The 7,656-nt window shown below is 43.3% G+C and overlaps 1 pseudogene; it reads right to left on the reverse strand.

Moving 5' to 3' along the window:
- Positions 1–865: 865 nt before the first annotated feature.
- LOC117735757 lies at positions 866–4,118 on the reverse strand (annotated as a pseudogene).
- Positions 4,119–7,656: the final 3,538 nt, after the last annotated feature.

Here is a 7,656-nt window from a genome sequence, read left to right on the forward strand (position 1 = left end):
TGCAGGGTGCAGGGTGGAGGGTTGCAGGGTGGGGAGTTGCAGGGTGCTGGGTCGGGGGTTACAGGGTGCAGGGTGGAGGGTTGCAGGGTGGGGGGTTGCAGGGTGGAGGGTTGCAGGGTGGAGGGTTGCAGGGTGGAGGGTTGCAGGGTGGAGGGTTGCAGGGTGCAGGGTGGGGGTTGCAGGGTGGGGGATTGCAGGGTGCTGGGTGGGCGGTTACAGGGTGGGGGGTTACAGGGTGGGGGGTTGCAGGGTGCAGGGTTGCAGGGTGCAGGGTGGAGGGTTGCAGGGTGGGGGGTTGCAGGGTGCTTGGTGGGGGTTACAGGGTGGGGGGTTGCAGGGTGCAGGGTTGCAGGGTGGAGGGTTGCAGGGTGCAGGGTGGAGGGTTGCAGGGTGGGGGGTTGCAGGGTGGAGGGGGGGTTGCAGGATGCAGGGTTGCAGGGTGGAGGGTTACAGGGTGGGGGGTTGTGCCTGTTTGGCTGCCGGTGGTCAAACTGTGCCACAGCCTCTGTGTCTCCAACACCGTCTCTGGGCCGGTGAGGTTTATTTTGCTTCACACATCTGGAGTTTTGTCGGTGGAGGAATTAATTAGTAGTCACGGGACTTTACTGAAGAACATCTGACTTAATTCAGCTGGACTGTCCAGAGATGTTGATGTTGGAGGAGTTTGTCAATGTGATAATGAAAAAAATGTGATTTAAAGTTTTAAAATTAATTATTGTCTTTTGTTATAAACTGGTTGTATAATTATTTTTTCATGATTTGTATTCTTAGTAATTTGTCTCATGAATATTTCACAGATGTTTGTAAAGAAACAACCTCACACAGAAGATTCAGATTAAAATTGTTTTTATTTACACGTCATTAATCATCATCCAACTGATGCACATTTATAAAGATATAGTTGATTAAATGAAAAAATATTTTTTTTAACTAAATGATCAGAAACATTGTTATATATCGTTTATGTCACTGCTCATGTAAAAACTACAAAAATCAACATAAACAGTATAAAGAATTACAGACTGAATAAAAACCCATTTACATTTTTATGATTCATACTGTTAACCTGATTTTAGAATTGTATATGCTGTACGTATTTTGGATTTTAAGATATTATATTTACACTTTACACTTGTTAAACATCAATTTCCATCAGAATGAAAAAAATTTGATCTAATCTTAAAATAAAACTCAATTAAAACAGTTCTTTTTACACAGAATAAAACAAGGTAAAATATATAATATCATAAAACAATATAATGACCAGATTACTACACACTTTTATATTTAAAGTTATATGATGATGTCATACAGTTAACATTTATGTTTATAGATTGATTTTTTAATAATTTGTTTAACAACAGATCCTTAAAACTTGATTTCTTAATTTATTTAGAAAGATATATTTCAGATTAAAATAATATTTAGTTTTTTTACAGTAAATTGCATGCAAAGAATAAAAACAAATTATTAATTTGCAACATTAGAGACAATAAAGAAAAACATTTTAAATCATAAAGATATAATAAAACAGTCAGAATGTGTTTTGATTCTCTGAACCTCTGAGACTCTGAGTGTAAAGTGTAAAACACTGAAGTTATTACATTTAAAATGAAATAAGTCAACAGAAATAAATCTTATAGATTAAAACTGATGTCTGATGATGATCAAAGTTAAAGAAACACAACTGGAAACAAAGTATTTGGTTTAGTGGATTCACTAAATGTGAGATTGAGTTCTGATGAAACAAGATGCTGATTTAGTTATTATTGAATAATCATTTGTTTCTGTGTGGAAGTTTATGATCTGATGATGTGATACAGTTTGAGTATTACATATATCAGTTTTGTCACAACCGTCACTAGACGGTAGTGCTTTTATTTTTGTTGTCTTGTCACTTCCTGTTTTACTTTGAAATCATCCTCCTGTGTCATGTCTGCTGTCTTTACTTCCTCATATGTGATTACCTCTCCCTGCCCTGATGTGTTTCACCTGTGTCTCGTTAACTCCCCTCCCAGTGTGTGTATATACTCTGTGCTTCACTTGTCTCGTTGCCAGTTCGTTTTTCTTCACCTGTGAGTCAACTTACCAGCGTTTTTCCTGCCTGATATCCTGTTCTGATTCCGACGTCCCTTCGTTTCCGAGTAAGCCCGATCCCTGCCTGTACCTCTGCCGAGTTTGACTGCCTTCCTGTGAATGACCCTGGACTGTTTACGTTGACGATTCTACTCTCCCCTGAGTGAGACAGCTGCTCTCACCACAGCGGGTCAGAGCCTTGCCGACCGGCCTCAGTCCCTCCCCAGTTACATCGGGAGAACCTTCGGCGGTCCTTCTCCAGAGACTCTATCCTGTTACAATATTACCTTTATCAATAAAGGAATCCTTGTGAACTTTACTCTCTGCCTCGGGTCGTGCATTTGGGTTCTTTCATTAGTGCTCCGGCGTGACAAGTTTATGTTATAACTGTTGATTGTATTGATTATATCAATGAGATGTTGACACACAGTGAAGTCTAAATAAACACAAACATGTCTGAACATCACAGAGAAATATCAGTTTGACAGATTTTGATTTCAGCAGTTTTAGCATCACCAGCATTTCCAATAATAAAATATGGGAAGAGTTCCCCATTGAAAGTGTCTCTGAGTGTGGATGTGAGTCATGTCTTCAGGGTTGTAGAAGGACACCTCCCCCCTGTCATAGTCCAGCTGGACTCTGATCCTCTGGAGACTCTTCTTCACTCTGAGAGTCTGACCAGCTCCATTAGTGTATTTTCCATTGTTATGAAATAAACACCAGAATCCATCTTCTGGAGAAGCAGATATCTCTCCGTTCCTGTCAACTGACTCTTTAACCAAACCTACTAACCAGAAAGGATGGTCTCCCACCTCCACATCCTAGCTGTGTTTCCCTGAGCTGAAGCCCTCAGATCCCAGAACCTCTGAATACTTAGTGGACCTTTCTGGATTGTCAGGAAGTTTCTGCTTTGTGTCTCCACATCTCACACTGGTCAGATCATCAGACAGATGGAGACAGGGATGTCCAGTGTTTGGGTCCAGAATGACAGGACTGAAGTGGACCTTGTCCTTCATCTTCTCCCAGACTCTGAAGGACAGGTTGCCCAGGTGTTTGGCCACATCTATCAGCACTCCTGAGACCAGCTGTGGATCTGACCGTGGACTCTGGACTCTGGCTCTGTTCTGAGTGGGTTTATAACTGCTGAGGAAGGACACGTTGTGTTTCTGCAGGTCTTCTTCAACAGCAGAGATGCTGTCTGACAGAGAGGAGATCTGCTCCTGAATCATCTTCATCTCTCTGCTGATGGTCTTCCTCTTCTGCTCCTCTTCCTCCCTCAGAGCTGCCAGTCTGGACTCCTCTTCCTCTTTCAGGAACTGGTGGAGCTTGTTGAACTCTGCTCTGATCTGCCTCTCTGTGGACAACAGCTGCTCCTTGGAGTGTTGAATCACTTCCTGGTATGTTTCCTCCACTTGTTTGTGTTTGTCCCTCTTGTCCTGCAGAGACTCCAAGTCAGATCTCAGCTGGTCCTTCAGGTCACTGACTGCTTGTTCTAGAGGAACCACCTTGTGACTCTGGTGGAGATGAAACTCACAGACAGGACACACAGCTTTCTGCTCGTCCTCACAGAACAGTTGAGTCTCTTCTCCATGTTTACTACACACCACCTCCACCTTCTTCTCTCCTTCTTCTGTCTCAGAGGATCCAGTTTCATGTATCTCAGAAAAGGAGTCAGCCAGTTGCTTGAGTACAAAGTTCACATGTGTATCCTTTGAGGATTTCCTTTTACAAATGGGACAGTTTGTGTTTCCAGCTTGTTTCCAGAATATTTCCAGGCAGCTTGAACAGAAGCTGTGGTTGCAGCTCAGAGACACAGGATCTCTGAACGTCTCTGAACAAACGTGACAGTTCAGGAATCTTTCAAAAAGAACTATTTTCTGAGCCATTTGTCTCGGTATATAAATGATCCTTCAATATCAAGACTCACCAGGTTACTGTCCCGTCTCTTCACTGCTTTAAATACTCCGACCGTGTGTTTTCCAGCAGAGATCTCAGTCCCTGTATTGGCGTCTCAGCTCTGTTCAACAATGACAACATCTACTTTTATTTTCAATAACCTGTGTGACAGGTTTAATTAACAGGAAGAAATGCTGCTATGTCATGTAGTCACCAGCAGGTGGAGTCATGATGTCTTTCTGAGGTAAACTTTCTCTTATGATTAAATACAAATTCCATATTTAAGCAGTTGTTGTTTTAAAGTTGAACTCAAAACTAATTTCTAGTTTTTTGTTCCACTAAATAAAATGATAACTGATCATAAAATGCCACAAACAAGGAGAAGAGTGTTGTGTTGAGGACTGAACATGTCAACAGGCTCACTGACACTAAACCAGTTTCACAGCATATTTCATTTTTTCAGCAGCTATAAGATGTTCTGATAAAATGTCTAAAAGACTGTGTTCATTTCCTCCAGGTGGACTAAATACTGATCACACTCTTCACCTGCACTTATAAGAACCAACGCTGAGGTTTTAATCTGATTTGCTTATCTCATATTCCATATTCATCAAAGTCAAAGGGGCCAAATGTTTAGTGTGATTTATTTAGTGAGTATTTTTTTAAAAACACGAGATCAAACTCACTAATATGACTATTGGTTTTCAACATTGTGTTTCAGTTAATGTACAAAAAGCAATCATGAAATATACGTAGTCTAAAGTCTTTAAACCTGAATTAGTTTTAACTTTCTCTCTCCTTAATTCATTCACTCTATTACTGACATTAAAAGACTTTATCTCATCACGCATTAGTTGATATTATTTTCACAAGATGAACTAAAATATATCAATAATCAATAAAAAAACAGATCCCACCTCATCCCTAATTGTCACTATGAATAAACAGAGAGACTCCCCCTCCAGATCTGTTCCCTCTTACATGGTGAGCTGAGTTATATTTTGGTATTTTAAAGATGTCTCTTGAGTCCTCAGTCAGCCATGTTTCTGAAAAATCACGTTTCAGTGACGATAAATAATGAATTAATTGTGTCATAATTGACTTCTCATATTCAGATGAAAAGTAGAGAACGTATTCCGTGGCAGAGAAACACATAAGTTATTAAGATGAGTTCCATCATAAAAACTACAGAGGTTAAACATCAAGTGATGAAAAAAAAAATGTAAATCTGTGTCAACATAACAAATTCCAAGAGTCACTGGTAAAAGGATCAAAAGGCATAAAGGTCTGGCCTTCCAGATGAGATGTGTTGTAGACCATAGTGCATGTAAAGAATCATGTATACAAAATATATATTTTTTTTTCCTGAGGACGCAGCACAACATGTGGCTGCTGCTGTGGCCCAGTTCCCTCAGAAGGTCGTCTGGAGGCCACACTGGGAAGAGACGGTCTTCAGGTTCAGGTCCAGTGTTGATCTGTATCTCGTACAAGAGAGTTTTGACGATGACGGTACAGCAGCACTAAAGAAACGTCGGCCTCTCAAGAGCGGAAATAATTCAGTCTGAATAACGTCTTTGAGCTGAACGTCAGCTCCATCACCAAGAAGCCTCAGCAGAGGATGTTCTTCCTGAGGCAGCTGAAGAAGTTCAACCTGCCAAAGACCACGATGGTGCACTTCTACACCTCCATCATCGAGTCCATCCTCTGCTCCTCCGTCAGCGTCTGGTACGCTGCAGCCACTAACAAGGACCAGGCCGACTGCAGCGCCTCATCCGCTCTGCTGGGAGGCGATTGGCTGCAGTCTGCCTTCCCTCCGTGACTTGTTTGCCTCCAGGACCCCGAAGAGGGCAAGAAGGATTGTAACCGACCGCTCTCACCCTGCACACACACTGTTGGAGTCCCTTCCCTCTGGCAGGAGGCTGCGGTCCATCAGGACCAAGACCTCACGCCTCAAGAACATCTTCTTTCCAGCTGCAGTGGGGTTCATGAACAAAGCCCGGGACCCCCACGGACTGACTGAGTCTCACATCCCCAGGACTGTTTCCTTCAACACCCTTGAACATCTTTCCTTTGTTATAATACACTTGTTACTTTATAATATATACTTGTTATCCGTTTGTTGTTTACCATATTTATCTTTAAATTATGTCTCGATGTTTACTGTTTTTTATTATATTTATTGTTTTCAAAGACTCACGCATGACAAACTGCTGAGAGGTGCTGCTGGTGATCCACCTGTGCAGCAACGAATAACGTGGACTTTGTCTCCATCTTGTGCCGTTTACAGGAAGTGAAACGTGTCCGTGCCATCACTTCCTGTGATACACAACAATGTGTGCGTGTGTGTGTGTGTGTACAACCCTCAGTGATTTCTGTTTCTAATGTGGAGAACACACACACAGCGAGGTGTGTGATGGTAATTAACCTTTCCAATCTCCCTCAGAGAAAACAAGTGTAATGTCGAAACACTTAAATGTCTTTAAGTATTTATTAAACACAAACTTGTAATAATTCAACTGAATGACCAGGGCTCCGTCCCACAAACGGTTAGGAGGTCTGACCCAGAAAAGATAGTGCGACATAGTTTCATGGAGTCATAGTTATTGATGAAGTGTTGCCCCTCTTCCCTCCTCCCCCTCCTGCTCCGTCCTCCTTCTCACGGCGTCCATGTGAACAGGTTCTGTCTGCTTTCCCAGATGGTGTTGTGGTGCGTTCCACAGTTACATGATGGAAAAACACTAATGGTACATCTTCACCACACATATCTGTGACAGAGAAACAAAAGCTGTGCACGTGACAGTCGGCGGCTTCTCGTCGTAACTTGGCAACGTGTCAGCGCGCCTCTCATCTCCACCAGGAAGTGTTCTACAAACTCTCACTAACACGCCTCAGTTGGGTCGCGTGTTTCAATCGATGCGCTGACATGTCAAAGCTGCAGTGACGGGGATCTGTTTCACGAGTCTGTTCAGAGAGAGAGGGTCACTCCTGAAGGACGACCTTTGACCCACGTGTTGCACAACAGTCAGCGGGAGGCTTGCGAGTCACACGGTGGTGTCTGTGCTGAGGGGAGGTCGTCCCTCAGGGAGACGGACAGAGAGCACTGGGTCCAAACAAATGAAAAGCAGAAGGTCTTCTAACATGGAGGGCGGCCGATACGGCACTGCATCTTGTTTTCACCGCTGGAAGGGAAACCATAGAGTTACCTTGTAAGGGTTTGGTTGACGAGTTTCCAATCAGAAGGTTCTGTGTGACGAACCATCTGGAGGGTCCGGTTCCTCCGTAGAGGGCCCTGCATCATGTGTTCTTGCCCACTGGGCCAAGAGGTCCACCAGTGTCTGGAGGCATACTGGGAAGACCCCGTCCACGAGGACACAAAGACCGTTTGAGGCCCCCTGAGGCACCGACAGAGTCCATCTCAGCCTCTGGACCGAGCCGTGATCTGGATCCAGTTTGTCATGAGACACAAGGGAGCTGCTCACTAAAGGACCGACTCCTACGAGACGTCCTGGAACCAGCAGCACTCCATCGATGTGATCACACTCTCCTCTGTGAGGATGTGAATGAAGAAAAAGAGAAGATGACTAACATAATAGTGGAGGCCTGTGTATAAAACCCTGTTTCAGCCCAGACTTGGACTCTTCCGTTGCACCCCTATCAGTGGCAGCCATGGACTTTTCATTTGAT

This window comes from Cyclopterus lumpus, chromosome 9 (assembly GCF_009769545.1).
Source record: "Cyclopterus lumpus isolate fCycLum1 chromosome 9, fCycLum1.pri, whole genome shotgun sequence".
Classification (NCBI taxonomy): domain Eukaryota; kingdom Metazoa; phylum Chordata; class Actinopteri; order Perciformes; family Cyclopteridae; genus Cyclopterus; species Cyclopterus lumpus.